The 25,725-nt window shown below is 26.8% G+C and overlaps 1 protein-coding gene across 1 annotated transcript in view; it reads right to left on the bottom strand.

Annotated features, from left to right (window-relative positions):
• LOC114119212 (uncharacterized) overlaps positions 1-20,355 on the bottom strand; it is an 89,662-nt gene extending 69,307 nt beyond the window's left edge. The window contains exon 1 of the mRNA XM_050199563.1: positions 20,039-20,355. The gene's annotated coding sequence lies outside the window, so the exon portion shown is untranslated. The remainder of the gene's footprint in view (positions 1-20,038) is intronic.
• Positions 20,356-25,725: the final 5,370 nt, after the last annotated feature.

Raw genomic sequence — 25,725 nt, 5'->3', positions numbered from 1 at the left:
ACGTACTTAATGAATACATATTTAAACTAATACAAATTACCTACCCAGAAAAATAATCAATAAATATATTTCACGTGAAAACAATTTAAAATCTTCGATCATTAGCTTTAATATAATTTATTAAAAAAACCTAACACAATGAATTACGAGTCTTAATAGACTCGTACAGAACAAGTAAATAATATTTTTTTTGTATCTTTATTATTATTTAGAAAAAGCCACTGCAACTATGACCATTGGTTATTACAAAATATGTATAAAATCTAAATATTTACTCAACTATAATACCAATTATGCTGAAACATGGTAAGATAAACATTTGAAAAGAATGCCAGTAAATTAATAGAAGATAAAATATAATTAAAAAAATATATACCTAATTTAATTTAAAAGTTTATAAATCAAAAATTTATTGATATTTAGTATTACTTTAAATATTATTCATGATGAAAACTAAGATTGGAATATTTAAATAATTGTATAAAGCATAGAATAACAAATAACTATGTTGAAGCAAATTGACAGTTACATATTATATTAAATAATTTCATCAGATACAACTCAATATTACGAAAATAAACAAATAAATTAAATTCAAAGTTTGCGTTAACAAGGTCAAAAACCAATACTTATAAACAAGAAGTAAACACAAAAATAAAAATAATAAAAACACTAAAATAATTTTATTAAAATTGTGTTTTCAATAAAACTACTTTACAAGAGTCCTGTTTTTATTATTATTTTTACAGAACTATTAACGATCTATTTTCAGTTGTTATTTTAATAATTAATGATTTTTGTTTTTTTTTAACAGCCTACAAAACTAAAAAGCGAATATACAATTTATTATTATTAAAATATCTAAAATATAGATATTATAAAACTTATACTTTGGAATTAAACTTACAGAATTTCAAGTAAGTATTAATAGTAAACAACCTTCGTGTTAAATCATAAATCATGTAAATAAGTGTAATATTTTTAAACTAGAAAATTATAATATCGAGTTAATAATGTTTATTATTTGGTACATATTTTTTAATTTTAATAAATATTTATATATTATGTTATATTCCTACTAATACTCAACGGATATACACCTAGTTATTCAATTCCATATTGTTATAGAAAAGTAATATTAATAATGCTTACCTACAAGGAAAGTTACAATTCCTAAACACTATTGAATTTCACTAAGTAAACTTAATTAGACGGCGGACGAAATGTAATTATTGCTATTTTAGAAAACCGTACATAAGAACTTAATTAAGTAATATTAACTACAAAGAATAGTAATTGATAAGTAAATTTAATTAAATTTGACAATTCGAGCATATGACTTAATATTGAATATTGTAGATGTTATGTGTATTATTGTACAATAATAAATTGGAAATTTTGTGAATTTTGAACTTGAAATTTTTATTACATTTTCATTTCAATCTCATTACTTTGATATATAAAGTAGTACTAAACAGTGCCATCAAATAATCATATTTTATATTATGACATAAGGTTCAGCGGTATTTTATATTTACTGAAAAAGATGCATTTTCATTATTCTTCTCAGTCTTTGTCACTTTTTACTCACTCCCTTGTAGAATATGCCACGGCCGCCCCCTAAGTATAGTTCTTCGTTTCCATAATAAAAATCATTCCACGTTTGTACCACGAATTCCATTTGTTCCTTTTTCATTTACTATTCATATACCTCTAAAATATATGAACGATCGTCTCTTAAAATATTTCATGGTGTCCTCTTTAAAAATATGCTATACTAGTAAATTATTTTTAATCAACTTCACATTGACGATAAAATTAAAATCAATTTAATATCAAATGGTATTGTATTAATATATTTTGGAATAAATTGTTATTTTAATGGAAAAATCAAATATATTTTTTTTTTTTATTGAAAAAACTTGGTACCTACAATATTACATTAAAACATATAAATAAATGAATAATCAAGTTATAGTATTAATTAAACGTGTTATTATGAATTTAATATATTATGGAATAAAACAAGTCACACATATTAGTGTTGATGGTATTCAAAAAATTTTAACGTTTATAACAATTTTTGTTCTAATAAGTTGTCACTCAGTGAGGTCTTGTAAGAAAATAAAATTAAACCAAATATGAACGTTATTGTTTTTATAGGTCAAAAACTGACATGAGATTTCATGAATTTCAGTGTTATAATAAATTATATTATAATTCATGAAATTATTTAAAACAGTAATATTCATATAACAACTTTCAACCATTATAAGTATAATTTTATATCCCTGATATTACCATCATAAATGAATTAATTTTATCTCAACGACAATGTTATTTTTATTAATGTAGTATTCAATTTTAGATCGTGTATACATTTTAAGGTAGCAATAGAAACCATGCATTTTTTACAATAAAATGAATCGATGATTTAAATTTTTAATAGGTACTCCAGTATATGTAAATAATTTATTGTGTGTATAGGTATATTTACTGTAGGTAATCATTTTAACAAAAATATATAGTTCTATCTAACTTCTTTTTAATTAACAAAATGTTTTTATAAGCACGTAATATACCTATTATACTGTATAAATAATTGTGACCAAAAAGTTCGTAAAATGTAAATTTGTCATTAAAATAGAATATGCGTCAAAATATCGAAATATATCAATTTATTATATTCAACGATTAAAAATAACATGATATTATACGATAATACTTAAGCAAACATTAAAATAATTATTCTACACAATTATCACAGTCACGTATACGTGAAAGTTTTGTTTAGGAAAAGGAAATCAGCCAAAAATATCTTTTGACCGCAATAGTAGTTAACTAAAAAAGTTTTTATGATTTTAATTTTATTGCAAAATATCAATTTAATATCTAAAACAATATTTAAAAAACATGCAATAATTTAAAAATTAAAAATAATGACGAAAAATTGCTCATTGACGATAATTTTTATCGCTTGACATCATTTTATAGTATAATATTTATTCTACAACAAAAACATAAAACAAGTTTACTTTAAAATTTTATATTCATATATTTTATAAATATTAAATTTTAACAATGCATTAATCATCACTTTATAAAATTATATTTTTATTTTTGATTACCTATATACTAAAAAATTAAAAATGTATAAATTTTATGCTCCAATTATGAATAAAATTATCTGAAAATCCAAAATAAAAGTTACACTTTCGAAATACCTATATTATCTGTTATACGGACTAACTATGTAGGTACTAGAAAGAATCTCAAAAAAATGCACTGCAATAAAACAGCAGTATAACTAGAAATATCAATTGTTATTCGTATATTAACATAATTTATTATACTGACAAGGTTGAATTAGGCAATATTTGGAGGAATAGGATCAAGAATTTTTTAGGAGACTATAAGCACCCTCCTCTTACGATATGGTAAGATTGGTGATAAATATATTGTGTTCTTTATGATGTAATATACTATACAAAAATATAGAGTATAATTGTACCATAATACTGTAACTATACAAAAACGCATATATTGTTACTGTTTATCATCACTAATTTATGAAATATGAATTATCTTCAATTAAATAACTAAATTTGTTTTTAATAATAATATGAACTACAATATTACATTTTTAAGCTATTACGATTTAAAATTATTCACATTGTGTGTATAGTAAATAAAAAATAAAGTCAAACATTTAAATTATATTTTTTATCACCATTTAGACCACTATACTGTTTAAATTTGATTGATAATATCTACATATTCGTTTTGACTTTCCTACTTGACGTATTCAAAAAAAAAATAAATTATAAGTGGGATGTGTCCCTACATTATCGCATACATGTACTCGTATAATATGTGATCGAGTGATCCCCACTACAAATATTGTTACTCGTAAATATTTAACACAGACAATTATTATAGAATCAGCATGACCACATGAATTAATTATATAAGACTTCTATGAAAAATTTATCTTAGTCTAATCCAACGATTTTTTTTTCAAACATAACGTATATGACTACTATATAATGTATAGGCACACTAAAATTAACAACCCAATTGCGATCGATTGAGGTTTAAACCGAAATCGTGGATTTCATTCACGTTATAACTATAGATACCGCCTGCAGCTACACAAAAGTTCGCTGTCTTGTTCGTTGCGTGTTATCTCAAATGGATTACAGTCGTGAAGTTCCTATAGCCACTTGCATGTCCGCGGGTCGGCGGCAGTGGTTTTACACCGGCTTTACATGTACGCTATGCATACCCCGAGGGTGTCCGAATATTAAACTGTAAGTCAAACACATCTTAGAATAGGTTAGCATAGACGATTGAACAAAACTCTTACCGATCGAACGATACGGCGATATGCGACCGTGTGTCAAGTCTAACGCGTATTACGCAACATTAAATGTCTGTATATAAAATGCGCAGCGCATGAGAAAGCTTTACATGAAACGAATGTTGATCTAAAACGTATTCCAAATAGGTTTCGATGATTGTAGCAGGAATTATTAGCACTCAGAAGAGCGAACTTGCGACGGGTTCTTCGTCACGATGTCTATTGTATAATACAGTACGTGACCTATTTCATTATATACCTATCTCGTTTGTATAGTCAAGATGCAGCGAGTACCTTTTTCTAAATTTTTTCAAACAAAATGTAATTTTACATGCATTATTTTTTTTTTTTTTTTAATAGACGTTTGATGTTCTTTGTACATAACTTTTTATTCGATCAACGTGAAAGTTACGGAAATTGCACCAATTTAAAGATAACAGTTTGAATAATGTACAGTAAAAACTCAATTTCGAAAAATAAAATGTCCCATGGTAGCTTTTGGTTTAACACTCGGCTCTATATAATAGACTATTATTATAATATAGTATATTATAATGATGTTATCGGCGACATTGCGTGGCAATTCTATCGTATGAAAGCGGTAGATATGTAAAATCCATCGTCCAGTTAGTAAGTAATTTAAACAACAAAATCATTACTTAAAAATAGCTTGAAACTCAATTTTCACTGTATTAAATTAAGAGGGTAATATTTCGTTATCATAGCCACACGCACAGTCCATATACTACATTTTTCCTTTTGAAGTTTACACCATCGAATATTATTAAACAGCAACTACAGTCTTAATAAATATTAATTAGATTAGAAGTATTAAATTATGATACTTTCAATCCAGCATCATATATATGAACCGGATGATAAAAAAACAAGTAATCAATAAAACATTTTATCTACAATATAGTATTTGATATAGAAGTACGTTTTAATGTTTCCATCACGATGGTATGTAATTACTCATAATTAAATAATGTATGGATAATTGAACGATACTTGTTGTACTAATTATTATTGTTTATTGTTTTTTCGGACTAATTTTATAATTTACTAAAATTTTTGACGCCCTGAAAAAATGTAAAAACTTATCAGTCTGCAGTCTGCACAGTATTTTGCTAGTTTAATTTTTTAATATTATCATAGTTTATTATACATATACATAAATGTTCCAATAATAAAATATATTTACGAATAACTTTTATTTCATATAAGCTCAAATAGTTGTCAAAATTGAGTCAAAACTCAAAATACATCCAAATGTTTATTAATATTAACCCATAGAATTTCATTGCCTCTAACTGTGATGAATACGAACTGTCACCAGCAAAAAAAAAGAAAAGAGACAGTATTGACATCTGTCAAATTCTTGTTGCATGCTATCTGTTTTGTTTATCCACCAACAGAAGATTGTATTGTAATTTTATCTTAAAATAAAAATTGTAGATAATGACCAACATAACCAACTGGTCACCCTATTTCTAGTCGACGGTTATCCGTTTGTCGTAATAACGTTTTAAATTTTTAATCGTTTTAAGAAACACACAAAGCATAAATAGCAGTAAATAGGTAGCATATTATGATATGATACAGACATATTATTTAAACAATTTTTTTTTTTAATTTCATGTTCTATACAATTTTATTTTATTATGTATTAAAATCTGGTATGTACCGCATATACGTTTAACCACATTTGACATTTATTTCGAACCTAAAATATACTAAATAGACTTTTATTTTGCAATATTTTTTTATTATTATTATTTTTTATATATACTAACTTTTCTTTTATTTGTTTTAACTTTTCGGTATGCATTTGACATATTTGTGTCTGTATATGTGTGTATGTGTGTATGTGAACATTTAATTTATTCCATGATAGATTGACAACAAATAAAATTATTTCCATTGAAATTTAAGAGTACGCTATTGTGAACGTTATATCACATAATAACATATTAAACATAATTTTTTAATCGTTTGTTTCACAATTCACACAAACACATCCTTTTATGTTGGCATATCATATTATTACCGGTTTGTTTATGTCAACTGAATTTATTCAAAGTAATATGACCTCATTGTTTCAAACATTTTTTTATCGTTTACAAATAATTTATCAATCACAATAATAACAATGTGAAACAGTATATGTAACAGCGACTGTTGGTGTTGAGTACTTATACTAGTCTCGTTTCATACACCTGAATACAAAGTAGCTCCTATTGTATTATTATTATTATTATTATTATTATATATATTTTTTTTTCATTGATCTACAACAAGCATTGGTTGCATATTCTTATAGTCCATAACTTTTTAAACAATTTTAACTTAAATTGCTTATTTTTTTAAATGTTATTGTAGGATTTGGGATTTTTTATAAGAATAATAATTAGTTGAAGTTATTTACTAGATCAGGTCTTAACACTACATCAAGGTATTGAGTATTTTTTCATTTATGAGCTCTTCTTTGTAATTGCAACATTCAGACAGTAGATCTTCGACCATTATTATTAGTAATTACTTCACATATTTCGTATATATATGGCGTTGATTTTTCTTTCGAAATCAGAATACCGTTTGTTATTCAGGTGTATTCAATTCTTATTGTATTCAGTATTGTTTTTTCTTTTCTATATTAATATTATTATTATAACTCATATTATTATAAATTTGTAGTAAATAAAGATTCAAAAAGTTGTTTTTTAAAAACGAAATAATTATGAACAAGCATTGTTCAATTAATTATCGTTTGATGGTAGAACTGTGTTAAACAAATTGGGTACTTTATAATTACATATCCATATTGCATTACAAAAAAAATGTGTACTTACAATTATCATAACAAAACCATGATTTTTTAGAATATAATTAAATATTCTATTACATCTATAAAATAATTAGGTATATTATATAGCTTAAAAACAATAATATTATGGTACATCAATAAATCCATCGAGAATTACCAACAAAATTTTATAATATTGCATCGAACTACACATCTATGATGTGATATGTGGAATATATCAGAGGTATATATTTGTAAATACTTAAAATAGGTAAAAATACCTCTATTTTATGGACATAATACTTGATACTTTATGAATACAATTTCCATGTTAGTTAAACATAATGAATGATTTTATAATATACGCGTAGCAGGAATACATTTATGATAGTATGAGGCTAATAGATATATTATATAAATACGTGAAATAATATTTCATTAACGAGTAAACAATATAACTTATAAGTATCTAAAATCTATATCTGAGAATATATATACATAGTATGTATGAGGCTCAATAACATATAAAAAAGCGCTTACCTAAATCTTATTTTGTTAACGGGTTTTTATAATTTATTACGAATTGTTCGAAAAAAATCGTAATCATATTATATTTACTGTAAACGTACAATATTTTTTTGAAAAATGTAATCCATATATAAACATAATCTACAACGATTTTATAAATCTACTCAGCAAGTTCTAAAAAGATGCATTTTTCTTTCAGTTATTGATCTAAACGCATAATTTACAGGAAGCCCTCTTGGACTTCCGCCGCATCAGCGCCCGAGTAGTATGTACCATAGCGGAACGTGTACCTTGATGACGTCAGTATTTTGTACAACTATATATGTACAATTATGGTTTGATGAATTCACTTCGATTTTCACTTATTCAAAACGATTTTTCAATTTGTTTTTATAATGTATACAAGTATGGAATCCCGTTAAAAATACGATATAGTTAGTATTTACACAAATTAAAAAAAAAAAAAAATGATAAATATCATTCATTATTGTTGCATCTGTCTATTAAAAAAAAATAATACCTATTATTTTAATGTTTCTAATATAAACCATGTATAGCAGAATGATAAATCCTTAAAATAAGTAAAACGTATCATAAATACAATGTAATATAATTTATTATAAAATAAATTGATTAATCAACTTTTAACGATTTGTTTGAATAAACAAAAAATAATATTTCGCCCAATTTTTCTTTTAGCAATTATTCAAATTCTGATTTTAAGAATTTTTAAATATAATTGAAGCATATAAAAATTAAGCATAAATGTCCCCCTCTCTGGTCCCATTTTCAATATAGATTATTTAATGGATATTTTTTATGAGTATAAAAATTTATAGGTATTTAATATACTATAATATATTTTATTACAAGCCCTTAGACTTAACATTTATAATTATATAAAAATATATGTAGTTTATATTTCTTCTTATTTTATAATTTCCCTACTTAATTAATGTGTTTAATATTCATTTTGTTTTCAATTTTCGAAAATGCAACTAAACCATTTTTTACTGTAAATAGCATTGTTTTAAATAGGTTATTTTTTTTTTAGTGTAACATTATGTTCTAAGTACGATTGAAATGCTTAAAATAATATTGTTTTTATATTAATATATTATCATCAAAGACTGGATTCCCGTGAAATTGCATCTTTTTATGGCATGTTCTAAATCCTATAGAAATTAACTACAAATTCAAATCAAGAGATTAAGATTAATTTAAAGACGGTTTTATTTTGCTCAAAATTGCACATTTTTAGGTTTTTGCACAAAATTGCACGTTTCGAGTTTTTTTTATAAAAATTTACTAATTAATACTTTTGTACAGATATTTTTGCTCCATAATATATATTATAACATCTATCTCTTTTATCATTATTATATTATGTTGTTATATGAAGTATTGGACTTTTATACCTAATAATTTAATTATATATATATATATACATCGATATGGGTAATACAAAATAAGATAATGACAATACAACTACGACTGTGAATTACATATAGGTACATATACATTACTACAGTCTATCCACAACAGCCGTAGTCAACTCGTGTTATATATACATATTATATACACAGATACATAATTTTACAGAAAAAACTTAAAAATGTACATAATAATATACATTTTAATCAACTATTGTAAATCAGATTATTAATATTATTTTATTTAAATCAAATTAATTTTTAATATAATATACGTATAATAATTAATTCCAACGAATAAATAATAATATTATGAAAAATAAACAGCATTAAAATTATAATTTGTACCACCTAAAACATTAAAATTTTATTTTTTCATGATTTTGCACATTTTAACATTTTAATTGCTCGTTTTTAGGTTTAAGCTGCACAAAAATCCAGTTTTAATTATCATAAAATAAAATAACGTCCCTAAATTGCCTACTTGAAGCGCCGTTTTAAATACTTAGGTATTATTCAAAATACAATAATATTAATATATTATATTATGCTAAGATACAGTGATATAATAATATGAGTATCGTTACCCTCACTAAAATCTAGAGAATAGAGGCATGTAACTATAATAAAAAAATTGTTTGTACATGTATCACGGTCTTATATAATATACATAAACTTACTTATACAAATTTCCTCTGCCGCTTTGATGAAAATAGGTATATATTAAAATTTGTCATTAGATAATAAACTATTTTGAGATTTTTGACATGACGCGCGTCTTTTAAATTTTTAAAAAATATTCCTTAAACTTATTAACTATTTTAGTATCTAGCTACTTTTACTCGTGTTTTAAAAACAAATTTGTATGTTTTTAAAGTTCACAAAAATGGCACATGCATTTAAAAGAATTTCTTCGGGGTACGTCTATTGTTTCACAATTCCTACTAAATTTTACATTTAATTGTGTGAACAATGACTGAATTACTATCTATCTTCATGGAAATATAAACTTCTTAAAATAGAATCTGGTATTTTAATTAGTTTTCAGATTTAAATGTTTTACATTTTGCCAGGCTTTTTCTTGAATATAAATATATGAACATAGGATGTAAGTCTTTTTGAACTTTCAAAAGATGACATAATTAACAAATATGATTACGTCAATCATTGAAGTTCTGTTTTTAATATATTATGTTATGACTTCTTAACTTTTAGATTAGTCAAATGATTTATCTTTTGATCTTTTCCTCAAAAACAATACTTGTATACAAATAATAAAAACTGACCCAGTATTTCAATTTAGTTACCATAGAACTTTTAGCAAACATAGTCATTAATTAACGTGTTTTTGTCTCCAAATTAAGTTTATTTTAATCCAAAAATAAAATTTAAGATAATACAAAAGTTAAAAATAATATTTTTTCGATTTTTAGTTTCCCCGAAGCTCTATAAAAATAATAATGATACACAAAATATAATCCCACACGAAAATACTTCAGTATAATTTTACTATAACAAACAATGCGCAAATCACCACCGAACAAAGGCGTTTCTTAATAGTGTCAATAATACCCAAACGATCCAACTAAATCGCTAACGCTTAAAGATTTAGCGAGGCGGAACAACCTATGGATAATGTCATCTTTAATAATTACGAGTAATTTTCGTAATTTACGACACTCGACTGTCTGATGACCGGTATTAAAATATTTTAGCAGCTGTTCAATTGAACATTCTTTTATTACGTTTTTATAATATTGTTGTTTTCTCTTATCCCTTTACTTAATAATGACTTGGTTAGATTAATAATGCACTTAATGACATAATGTGTGTTATTTCATGATAACGCATGCGAAAACATACCAAGTATGTTTATATAATACTAATATTACTAATTGGTTTTCTATTGATTTATATTTTAATTAAAGTTTGTATTTCTTAGCGTGCTATAAACTTCAAAGACATCACTAAACAATAGTTCCAATTTGACATGCTAGATGCAGACAGAGTCCGTCGAATTTAAAGATTTGATAGTTCCTACTCGTGTACTAATTCTAGGTAAAACTAATTCTATTTTATTTTAATCTAATCGATGTATAAATCTTGAACCATGACTATGTGGTAAGTAATGTATGAAACTCGATTACAACAACACAAACAAATTTAAATAGAAAATACTAATAAAGGAGATTGTCATTTTAAAAGTAAAAGTTTATATTATCTCCATAGGATGGACACTATTTAAGCGTAGTACAAAAAATTAAAAAAATTTTAAATATATTTGAAAATCTCGAAAATCAGATTTCAAATAACTCTGATTTTGTATATTCTAATACGGGAGGTGTTGTGTATGTTACAATAAAAGGAAAAATGTTACGTAAAATTTAATTCATCTATTTTGACATAAATAGTTTGGAAGTTGGTTAGTTTATAAGCAGTTTTAATTGTTTGTAACAAAACAATAGACAATTAAATATGGAGCAAAGATAGCATAGCGGGCGAAAAAATCTGATTTCAACACTAATAAACTCTTAATAATCAATTAATAAATAAACACTAGTATTTCAGATTTCCGCAAATATGTTAAGTGATGTAAATAGTCTTTATTTATTTATTTATTTATTTATTACCTCAGCTGGTTTACGTATCTCGGGGCTTGTTTTCATCTTGTGAAAATATAAGACTTATGGTGTCTCATCAATAAATATAGTATAATTCAACTCACAGTAAACATAGCTTTTCCGTTTATAAGACACATATGCACACTATTCCAAACATATTATTATGATGGTATGTCGGTTTGTATAACATGTGAATCTTAGAAATTGTTTACGTGTAGTATATCAAATGGACTTTCGATGCTTGCAAGACGATTAGAATTTAATTTTAAATTCGCTTGCTCTTATACGTAAATGCATTATTTATGTATAATATTTATTTATTACTTTTTATTATTGTCGTCATTAACCCGAAATACTCTGTTCTAAGAATCGTCTGCTGGCTAGTATATAACATATAATTTTACCTAAAACCTAATATATGTATAATATGCTGTTGCGTTGTATTATTAAATTGCATTCGGGTTGACTAGCATTTTACGAATTCCTGCAGTATATACGTCAGATGAAAGCGAAATTTCACAGTAAGGTATATAAAAAGAACTCGCCCCCAACCATTCAAGATAGACTTATTTTTTAACATTGATGTAATATAATGTATACAAATTATATCTACTGCAGCTCTAAAGCAATATAGGTACATTCTTATACATTGCAGTATGCGTCCTACTGCGGTAACTACCTACGCATCACATGTTGTCCTGCGGCGTATCCTAGATAAGTTGATCACGGAAATTGGAATTTCCGATAACCTCTCATTACAAATCGCAGATAGCATTTCTATGAATCTCATCAATACACAACTTTCCTCGAAATAACCTATTACGATATTTCATGTTTATTCAGCTACATATGCCCAGTTAAGAATAATGCGATGTGATCATTAATTTAATTAATTCATTACCTATAATATTTTTAAATAATTGAACAATTAATGTTACATTAATAAACATATATATATGTGTGTGTTAAAAAAACTAAGTTTGCCATATCACTAGTAGTATCCTCAAATGTTATATGCATATATATTTATAATTACTACAATGTTAATATTTTTGAAATTAACAGCATTTTTTATATTTAATGTCATTAAAAAGCCACCACATACTTATTACTTACGTGGAAACTCATCATTCAGCATGTCATGCAATATATTTTAGGACTAAAAAGGAATATCGTTTTAAAACTATTTTGGGTTTTTTGAATTGTATCAGTAAAATATAGTATAATGATAAACAAATATTTTATCAACTTAATACAAGGCACATACCAATAAAAGTATCACAGACTGTATTAAATAATGAATACTTAATATATAATATTATAAATTATAACATTTTGTACACTTATCGAAACTAAAAAAAAATTAATAACACATATTATTGAATTGAATAGTAATGCATCTATAATATATATATCTATCAATATCATACCATTTTGTATTATACGCAATTTCATTCATAGAGGACTTACATAGAACAAAATATATGTACCTAGATATATCATATATGATATTATAAATTGCATAATTCATATTGGTTTGGCTATGACACGTACACGACATACATATATACATTATACATATAAATATAAATAAATATATAAATATATGTGCATTGTGCACGCGCGTTCATGTATAATTTATTATTTAAAATAAGTATTGAGAGATAGAGATTACGTCATGGCAATGTCAGTGTGTAGTGGACTCTTTAACGGCATTAACCCGGGTGGCCTGCGGCCCGCATGGTCTCCAAAGATAAATTAATACAACCACTCATGCGATTAAACAGTTTAAATTACTATTATAAATATATAATACAAGCTATATTTAGGCGCGAGGGTGAGTAGCGGTAGTGGTTTGAAATCCACGCAGTTTCCGTGATTTTAAAATCTATAACATTTCCGTTTAACTTATACGAAATAAATTTAACGCAGACTAAATAAAATTTAAAAAAAAAATGAACGTAAACAAACGTTTTTTAATGTTCACAGCAAACTGATTTTTAACTTTTCCCATAAATAAATAATATTATTTATTTATATACCTATATATTTATTGTGTATTTGCATGTATTGTTTGCGCAATATGTATACAGGTTGGTGTTTAGCCATAATCCCACCCCTAAAAATGTTTAGAAAGTTGTAAATTGTATACAAAATGTATTTAATGTTATGATATAAAATACAATTGTTTAAAGAAATGTAGTGTAATTTATGTATATACATTACTGAAAACTACGCAATAACGGGTCTGTAACGATTCACCTGGAGTAGTGCATCGATAAGATTTCGATACCAATTACAATAACATATAATGATTTTAAAATTATTTAGGACTTAAGTACCTACTAGTAAATAAAGATAATACATAATATATTTTATCTTATTAGGTACCTAACTTTACTACCTAAAACATATAGAAACTTTACTTCTTTGCTTGATATTTGATAGTGGGCAATATTTGACGGTACCGTCGGTACCTATATGATTTATTAAATAATTTTTATAGTGCATTGTGAGTTAGTAGTAAATTCTAAAAGCTAGTTATTAAATAACAAAATCCATTAGAGAAGAAATAATGGTCTGCATAATAATGAACATTACTTAGGGTTGGTTTGAAAAATTTTAAATATAGCAGAAAACGAAAACGAGTCAAGTAATAATTAAAATATGGCAATTGAAAAATGGTGTACCAAAATATATTATTATACTCATCTATAAATTGTTTAAAAACTATTCATTATATTATATTAGATTATTATTTATTTTTATCAATTTCTTATTCATTTAAGATATCGAAAAATATAATATTTTTTAAAACCCTTGGATACCATCCAAAAATTACTTACAACTTCTTATTGAACAACAACGACGACTTCAATTTCAAATGAATTAGTTAAACCGTCATCGTACAATTTGTATTGTGTTTATTATTGACTAATGAATATGTAATTGTGCACCAATGCATTTTCTATAAATTTACACGTTATACGAAGGTGTGTGGTAATACTTTACAAAAATAAAGGATTGATGTTACGGCTTGTAAGTCCATGACTCATGGATCGTAATAATTATGACATAATTTATTTTATATTGAATACATGACATGTAATCGCCACCTGCGACCTGCTATATATTCAAGATTTAAAGCTGTCAATTATCATTTTTAGAGATAACGTATACAATACAGTCAGTGGCAGATGGCAGTCCCTCGCAAAGTATAGACGTTTTTATGATATAAATAATATTATATATTACGGATAAAGTGTGAACCATATTGGGCCATGTGTTCATTCCATCTTTTATGGTATTGCCCGATTTTAATGGTTAATGTACCTACGTATAATTATAAATTACCCGAGTTCTATATATATAGAATTGCCTATACCTAAATTTATAATATATAGTAACAATTTATAAATTATAATATACCATACACCTGTGTCACACTATAATTATACTATACACAGAATTTCCATTTGTTAAACGATCGATTATTTACCGATCGACTGTGAATGCCTCCAAATTCGATCTCCAGTATAACTCAATATTAACTAAATTAAAACACTATTACATTATTTGATATTACCGACTATCGTTTATAGAAAGATATTTTCAATCTATATTTACCAACCATGTCATTGATTTTCTTCAAAAACTAAGTTAGATACTATCTAAAGGTAAGACTATAGAAAAACTTATACCATATTATAAATTGTATCGACAAAAGCTATTTTATATAGGTACTTAATATATTTTTTACTTTTCAATCAATACTGCTGCTAAACAGAGATAAATCCACCAACATTGAACTGATTTATTACAATACGAGACTTTTCTATTTTACCCAGATTCTAATTTTCAAAATGATTTATTAGTTATATATTATAATTTATTTTTCATAATAAACAGTTTTATGATTTTTTTTTATATATATGTATTATGTCTGTTTTTAAAACAAAAATCATTATTCTTGGTTGCTATTTACTAAACACAAATTTGACCATCCCTAATAGTTATATAATACATGATTTTATGCCTACAATAATCACATCACAAGTAATATATATGTTGTATACGTATAACATTTCCGGTTGACTACAACATCCTATATTATACACGGGCTGGATATTTTTTTCGCGACCCTCGGGATATCTCGAACTATATTATATGTAAATATACGGCAGACTGCGAAGCATAACTACGTATATATTATGTGCGGCCAATATTATACAGAATGATTCATTCGACATAATCTACAACCCTTATTTCACTCGGTCAATTTGTAAGGTTTGAAAAATAAGTGCTCTCTTATGATTTTAAGTGTATAGGCACACTAAATGTTACTATATATATATTATTAAAACACAACAATATTTTTGATAGCATATCTTATACTTTTTTCTGGTAATTTTCTTAGGTCTATATATAATATATATAATATATATATATATTTTTTTTTTTTTGAAAATAGACAACATCTTAATTTAATTTTCTACTACACTGCTGCGGTATCTATGAACTTTTCTAAGAATTTTAATGAGGCGTAAATACCAAATATCATGTGGAATAGTATTTTTAATTTACAAGTATTTAATACTTAGACGAGCAAATTAAATGCCAAGTTATGGACGTATGGTAAGTTACCAACCTGAGTTTTGAATTTTAGTAGCCAACAAGAAGTAAAACGAAATTATCTAAGGGGTCGCACTGGTTAAAGACATAGATAATATTAATTTTTTTATTGTATGTACTTCGTATTATCATTTATTATGCATACTACGAATGTAGTATTAAAAAAATATCATTCATGTCCATATATTATGTATTATATAACTTTGAGGATTACCTATAATGTCTTAATGACACCGACATTATTATTGTATTACCTTACAATATTATACATTTCAGACCTTGTAGTATTTATACATTTATTTTTATATTGAATTTTATAAATTTATCTTTATTACAATAACTACACATCATCTGTTATCTCATTAATATAACATTATATTAATATTCAATGGTTTTCAACTATCAAACAGTAGTAGTCGTTCACTGATTTTAACTATTGTTAGAAATAAGTATTAATTCAAAATATGCAATAATAACCGTTTCATTGACAAAAATTAAGAATCATGATTACGTACTTTTTAGTTGTAAAAAAACTTATCTTTTCTTTTATTTTGAATGATTAAAATAAATTAAAAATATTACTTTTATTTTTAAAACTAAATTTTTGGGGACTATTTAGTATTTACTAATATCTAACCCGATTTATGGGTAATATTCTCAAAAATTTTATAATCGCTGATTTAAACTGATGTATTTGAAAATTAAAACCGCACCTTCCATACTCAACAATTACGCAGCATAAACGTATGTCTATAACTACTGAGTGAAATATCAAATGTTATATAATATAACAGTATTCTACTTCGAAAAAAGAAATATACATTTTATGAAAGACTAATTAAAAAAAAATTAATGTTACACTGTATTATAATAATGATAAAATAAAACCTCCCCGGTAACAAAGAAGTGCAGTTGTAGCAGTTAAAGTGGATCATCGTGTATATTTTACCTGCCACGCATACCTACCTGTATACTACAGGCGTACAGCGTATCGGAAAAAAATGCAAATACATTTTTTTTGTAAAGACCACTGTATATTTTTATTATTCGTGTGATGGAATATCTTATTCGAAACGACCCGCGAGTATGAATCGTCTGTATACCTGTGCCGTGGCCTACAGGATTTGTCCGGTGGGCCGCTATATAAAATTATTTTTATATTAACGGTACACAAAATACGTATATATACATGTGTGTGTGTATCACGTATGCCTATATTTTATTAACAAAACGCACGACAACGCGACGGGACTGCGGCAGTAGTTATCATTTTTTAGCGGTATTGTTTTTGTATTTTGTAATTGTTGCAGCTGCGGTCCTGTGATAATAAAATTATTATTTTTCTCCCTCGTGTACGTTTTAACTATTTGATATTTATTTGCTTTTATAAAATTACGATATTTATTCGTTTTTGGTAGTTGGTCAAATTATTATGATAGTGTACTTAGATACAGCTCTAAGCGTTTATTTTTATTGCTCGAATAAAAATAAAATAACAGGACAATAATGATAATAATTATGATGTAACTTCTCGACTGTTAGTGTTTCGCAAATCATGGATTAACATTTAAATGTTTTTTATATATATACATAATCTTTTTTCCTTATATTAGGTAATTATACATACGGTACACTAGTTACAATACCTAAACAAACACTGCACGTGTCCCTAACAATATATATCACGTTGCGAATAATAATTACAAAACACTGACAAAAACGGCTTTTGTTTTGTAATACTTATAATACGTACAACGTCGTTGAATTTTACACATTTCAGTAAAATAATATACTATTATATTCTTAGGAACAAAATAATATTAATAGAAAACCCTTGATACCAAAAAATTAATAACTACGCAACAATATATTTTTGATATAACTTATATTATTATTTATTAAATAAATATATATATCGCCTATACTAAGATCTAACATTTTTCGTTTTTGAGTTGTATAATATTATGCATAATGTACGATAAAAATGTTTAAATGTCTATTTTTTCCGTATGAGTTTAACATATAAGCTGATAATTCGTGACAACGGGTACAATGACACGTAGGAATGGTGCGCAATTACAAAACCTATGTCAACAGGTGTAGTACAGTGCTAAATAATACGCATAATAAATAACTAGATTTGTGAGCCAGACGGCCAGTTAATACTATCATGATAAATAATTTTTACGAGTGTAATGTACATCTATATATTTTTCGAGTAAAATAGGTTATACATTTTATAACAAAAATTATAAATTTGCTATTCTCAATTTTATTTTAGAGCGAAACATTCCACTGGGTATCAAGTTAAATCAATTTTTCGAAATTATGCAATTTCGTTCAGATTTCTTCCTGGAAAAAATCAAACTTTTTTTTACCTACACCATATCATCATAATTATTTAATTATTCGAACACATCTCCAAAATCGCTCTTATATAATAATATAATGGAAATTCATACTGGTCAGTGGTCATACATCTGCAGAAACGACGCCGAAATACTTTTTGCTAAAAACGGCCTTGACGAAATACCCAACTTACTACAAATCCACTTAGATTCAATTGACAACTGAGAAACTAAGGGACGATTTAAAATATATCCAGACAAATCTGCGTATGTAACATGTACGTTAAAAAGAACCAACCTTTCACCTATTCACTTTCAGGGTACTCAAATCCTATCATATTCTGATGTCAAATATCTTAGCATCACTCTTGATAAAAGACTAACTTATAAGTTATGGAGCACCTACTTTTAACTAAAAAGAAAAACTATGAACAACCAACTACATCAGATATCTACTTTGTTCAATTTTGATATCATCGTATATTAAATTTATCCATGTGACTCGCCAATATATTCATGTTGGCCACCTATGTTTATACTATATGTATTTCTTTACATAATAAATAGTTCATACGTCTTAATAAATTTATAATTGTAAAATTATTCATATACTTATCAAATCATATCTTAATAATGTTCTCTATATTATGATCTATTACAGCGGTTTTTAACCTGTGGTCTAAACCAACCTAACCTAACCTAACCTAACCTAACCTGGGGTCCGCGATACTCATGTCCGGGTCCGCGGCAGCCTTAATACGTCGTAATTCGTATTCGAAAAAAATTGATAAGGGAGTTCGCGGTATCTAAAAATTTTTCATCAGGGGTCCATGATCTACAAAAGGCTAAGAACCACTGATCTATTATATAATAAAATAAATTTATAAGTGTATTTTATTTGAAAAACTCCCATAAATCTTACGACGTTTGCAGGTGTTTACCACGACTCGCATAGGTATATAGAGAAGGGGGACCAAAAAATATATTTAATATTTATAACAGAAAATTACTAATGTCAATTTAATGTATATATATATATATATATCGAAGACAAAATTCCTCGAATAATATAATGATGCAAAATAAAATATCAATATTACAACATAAAATAATAAAAATGAAATGGGCATCCCCATAATGGTATATAAGATATAACACAAAACAATATAATTAAAAATATAAAATAAATAACGGCATCAAAATAAATCAAGTATCTCTTAACATGACATAAATTATAATGAGTATGAGATTACAAAAAAAAAATAATACGACCAGACCGACGGTCATCATATTGACTAACTTCCACTAACCTCTAAGACAGCTCCAAAAGGACAAAACCGACACGTCTGCAGTGATGCTGGATTTTGTGAACCGCATGGCTTCTGCGGGACTTCAACAATATCGGAAGACAGTACATATACCGAGCAATACGTATTGCCGAGCTCCGACTCGCACACAAAACGCGTCTTACACCAAACATCGAACTGAATCGAGAAGTGCGAATATATCTACACCAACAACGCGTATATTGGCATATAAAAAAAATGGTACCGACGGCAATGTTAGATCACACGGAACGCCAGCGAAAACGATGGATTCGTACACAAAGACCGGTACGTCCGGTAATAAAAAAAAAAAGTAAAACGGACGCACTCGGGGTGACTACAGTTACGTCGCGAACTCGTCAATCGCAAAAGAAAAAAAGTGAGTCGTTGACCACAAAAGCCGGTTCGCGCCAACGCGTAAGATAAAGTGTACGGCGCGGTGGACGGAGGGTACGACAGCTGTTTTTTTTCAGGTCCGCAACTTTAACCAGGTTATTGAACTTGTTCGACGTTCGTGAGAGGTTATTCAACAGCGCGCGAAAAATGGTCAGGTTCGAACACTCACTCTCCCCATTTCAGACTTTTAGATACGTAATTTTCATAAACCAGAACGAAATTTATCTGTGAGCCATCACTCCATAGCAGCATATTATAAATGTAAAACAAAAAGCTAAAACACCTTCCCGAGTCTTAAGGTAGGTATCTATTTATCTATTTACATAATTTTTATTGAAATCAGTCAAGTGATATGGCCAATATTATTTAATATTCTATTTACTACAAAAATGACACATTATAATATTATAATGTGAAATATCGCTTTGTTATCTACACCAAGACTTTGGACGAGCAACCGACTTGTAAAACTATATACTTACCATACTTCGCCAGCACGTTTACCTTAAAAAAAGCAAATGGGAAGGGTATCACACTGTCATCATACACACACTCGTCGTACTCTTACGTACAATTTTACACTAGCCTGTTATTATGATTATGCATTACATTCAATTGAAAAACTCGACGGAAATTAATAAACCATATTTCTTAAAACGTAAACACAATAAATAATTATAAATTGGCCATCTCATAATTTTTTAAGCAATTTGAAAATGGAACTTTTATTTAGAATCATGGAAAACAAATTAAATTATTTAAATTATTTAAAATTCAGTAAGCAAATACGTAGTAATTGCCACAGTCCACGATGGCATCATTAAATGAATAAAATAACAAAACGAGGTAATAATTTCTAAAAATATCTATCAGATATAGAAGACCTTCTTCTTGACGGTACAAGATACGGTACATAAATATTTCATGATCATGATAAACGAAGAAAGGCTGATGTGTATTGGAATTTGGTACCAATATGTAATATACTTATAGGTCATGATGAACTATCTACATTCTACATGATAGTATCAGTGTTTTTTGACAATTAACAAACTGTGTAGACTGTGTAGTATTGTTTATTTATGCGAAGTTTTACAGTTATTGAATTCAAACTTTTAAAAATGTGTAATTATTCATTTACATTTTTACATATTTACATTTTAATTTTAAAACTAAAGCCAAATAAACTATTTTAACTATATCGTTTGTAATATTTTGGATCACTCTTCAACTTGAAATATAATTTTGTGGTCAGTGGTCTACATGAATAAAAGAACGAATGAAAATTGAATAAAAAGCGAAAGCTGCAACGCGGTCTAGCATCATAAATGAGCAACAGATGTGAGAACTACTCCACGTGCCCAGAAATTTTCATCATATAGATAATATCTTATTTACAAAGAATTTTTGATTTAATTATTAATTTATACATAATTATTGATTATATTATAAAATTTTTCTAAAAAAAATGTTTAATTTGATCTCTCTCTAATCTTATTGATGAAATTGTTTTCAGTTTTGTTTTTTGAGTGGATTCTGGTGTTTTTCAATATTTTATTATCCTACATTGAAATGTTTCATTACAACTTGACTTTTCTCCTGCTTTAGCTAATTACGTTATTTTTCCTTCTTTGAAACTTTTGATATCAATGTATACTCGGAATCGTTTCAAATTGTTGAAGTTTTTTTGAATGTTTAAGTTTGTTTAATTGATTTTATTTTATTTTTTTCCATATGTATGGGTATTATAGATTTGTATCTAACAAGCCAATAGAAATAACAGACAGCTGTCAACTAATAATGTGATAACTTTAATTAAAATAAAATAAATAAATTCCGATTATTTTTTATTATATTTTTTAATTTAATTATTAAGACTATCATCGTTACTTGTACCTAATGCCTATATTATTATTTTTTTTTTTATGTGGACAATTATTAATACGAAGAAAAGATAAAAAGTCCGTGAATACATTTTAATTATTTATATAATTATAATGTCACACATAAAGTCATATTTTTATTACAAAAAATACGTATTTGTCAACTTTGATGAAGCACTGTATAAATTATTTGTAAATATTAATATATAACTTTGAAGTATAGGCGCATTCCAGCTGTCTTTTATCGTAAATAAAAACTTCCCTAGTTCAAGCCTTGCGCGTATTCGTTAGTTTCATCGACCTCCAAAGCTAAATAAATATTATCGATACGCATGCCTGTCGAGTCCTCTGATTTTGATATATTACATACAATGGCTAGGTATGTCGTCTTTTTAATAATATACATGTACATTATACATTATACACAGGGTGATACTTTTATCGTAATACACTCATTATTTTAAAAATTATTATCGTTTAAGAAAATATTTTTTTCTCGATAAAATTACACAGTACATTTTTAATATTGTTCTATTAAATTTTTTCAATGAAAATATAATTACATTTTTAATTTTGTTAAATAACATTTTTGGTGGGTACGCATTTCTATTTTATATTCACAAGCAGAACATTGACCCGAATTGTTTCATATACCAATAAAAATCGAATTTCAAACAAATGGTTAATTGGTTGATATTATAATAGGTGTTTAAAGTTTTGATGAGCAGATTAGTGCAGTGGCATATTTACGGGGAAAGATTATGGATATGTTCTCCCTCTTCTCGACCACATATTTTTTTAGCTCATATTCATATGCAGTTTATAACTATGTTTTTTTTCCATTCATTGCTTTATCAGTAAGTAATAAAATGTTGGGACCGTAAAAAAATCCTAAATACACCACTGTTCAGCAGTGTAGTGCTACTGCGCAACAGGCGCATACTCTCAAAATGTTCATCCACCGTCCATAAGATCGGATTGTGGTCATAATATAAGGAAGCTATTACTTTTGGTGAGGCCCTTTTATTTATTTGATGCTATTTTATATATGAAAAAAACGAATCGATTTATTGTGCAGGCCCCTTTTAACTTGCGGCCCGAGTCTATACCCCCCTAGTCCCTCCCCTTTGATCCAGCCCTGAACGCTCACTATGAAATTTTTTTTACTACACATTATTCTGATTCGGAATTTGAAAGCGTGTATGAAAAACAAAAAAGGGTTTCGCGTTAAAATAATCACCCGGTATACCTACACGAATATTTGTAACGACAACCGAGACTGTTATCATATAATAATACAATTCATCCGAAAGTAGTCTTCGTCAAAGGCCCGCGCTCAACTACAGCGTTTGAACTTCTTTCATTATGTGCTGAGAAAGTTTGCTAATGCCCCGTACACTATTATTTAGTATATACCTACGCGATATTCCTACTATATACTCACAGCAAGTTTTCAAACTTTGTAGACGGCCATTTGTGCAGTGGTGTGCGTTTCTTTTACGGATGTAATTTATGTATAAGAACTGAGTATTCATATACAACGATGACGAGACCACTTCGATGACTGACGATGACGTCTTGAAAACTAAAATCCAAAAATAATTTATGAAGACATTTTAATATTATATGATACCCATCACCATCCACGTTCGTCGCATGAAAAAAATCGATGATAGTTTTTTTTTTTTTTTTAACTGACGTATATTATACTTAATAAATACATCACATTCGTTGATCTTTACTAATGGTCGGATAGTAATAAAGGTGAATATGTAAAATAATATAATACATATTAGGAAATAACTGCGGTGTATTATATTTCTCATATCGTATATAATTTACACGCCTTAAATACAGCTACGGTGGCTAAATCTCGTACGAGACGTTTAAACAATTTATGCGATCATTAAAATAATATACAATGAGTATAGGTACCTTCACTATTCCCAATTATCTATTCCAGTAGCGTGACTGGTGCGCGATATGAACAGCGGCCTATAAAATCGTACGACAAATATTACGACACTCTTGCACAACATAATTCAATTAGTTTTAGTCCAAATTAATTTTTGCCAACCCTCCTGCTAAATTTTCGAGACAAATGTCTAATCATCTTTACAAAAAACTGTATCGGGCACGGAATCCGCCAAAAGCTATAATAAAACTTTAGAGGCGACAAACGTTTTACAGACAACGCGTTGTCTCTACCTGTAAACTTTCAAACCCTGTCCGTGGTTAAGTACTTGAGAGGTGTAGTTTTAAATTTACTAGATGTCCGGAGGTGGAAAGTTGTTTGTGAAACTCAAAATGTTAGGTTTCCATTTATGTGGCATAACCATAAGTAACGCAGATATTTTAGACGGGGCATTGTGTAGACAATTTAGGGACATTCGTGTGTAGAATGTAAATCGCTTACATTATAATATTATATACAAACAATATTATTATAATAATTAATAGTTATGTTATATGACTCAATATGAGAGTCAGGTTAATTATTATAATATATAATTGAACTAAAAAAATTTATATGTTAAATCTACGTATAAGTATACGTATTTAAAGGGTGTAGCTTAGGATCATTTATTTGTCTGTATAGTGATATACCTAGTAATGACTTAATCGTGAACAATAATTTAGTCACAGCTAGTATACTATACTATTATAGCATGACATTATTATAATAAAATGTTATTTACAGACTAATTGTCTGTAATAGTAATGAGCAGAAAATGTATTAATAGATAGGTTATCAAAATATATTTCAATACTTATTACATCACTGTGATATAAGTTATTATTTTATAACAACAAAATAAGTATATAATTAATTACGATAGAACAAATATGTATGAAAGACTTTTTTAACAGTAACTAATAGAAATAGATATTTCTGTTAATCTATATTCACAGAAGCACATTCTCAACAAAGGACTAAGGGTGCTGAATACCACTTTATTTTTTCATTTTAGTCTTGTTATCATGAATTAATTAATGATCAATTTTAGATTCCCCATACAATGTTTCACATTCAATGATCACATACCTACTTATTAATTATTATAATAGCTATAATAGCTTTAATGAGTCATAATATTTTATTGATTTATAAGTAAAGAGTTAAAACATACTGACCACAAACTATATCGTCCTTTCTTTGAAAAATTGCAGCTTTCTTATTCATTGATTTTTTTATAAATAAATAATTTATAAATACGTACATCATGATAATGCAGTTGTATACAAGCAGATATGTTTATCAAGTTTGAGTTTTCTATATTATTTAAAAATAATAAGAAGATAAGTAAACAGGATGCATGTCCCTAAAATATATATAACAATCGTAAGAAAATGATCATGGTAGATAGATAAATGCAAAAATAAAAAACAATA

Source organism: Aphis gossypii, chromosome 2 (genome assembly GCF_020184175.1).
Source record: "Aphis gossypii isolate Hap1 chromosome 2, ASM2018417v2, whole genome shotgun sequence".
NCBI lineage: Eukaryota > Metazoa > Arthropoda > Insecta > Hemiptera > Aphididae > Aphis > Aphis gossypii.
Note: the sequence above shows the minus strand (reverse complement) of the source record. Positions and strands in the feature narration are given on the sequence as shown.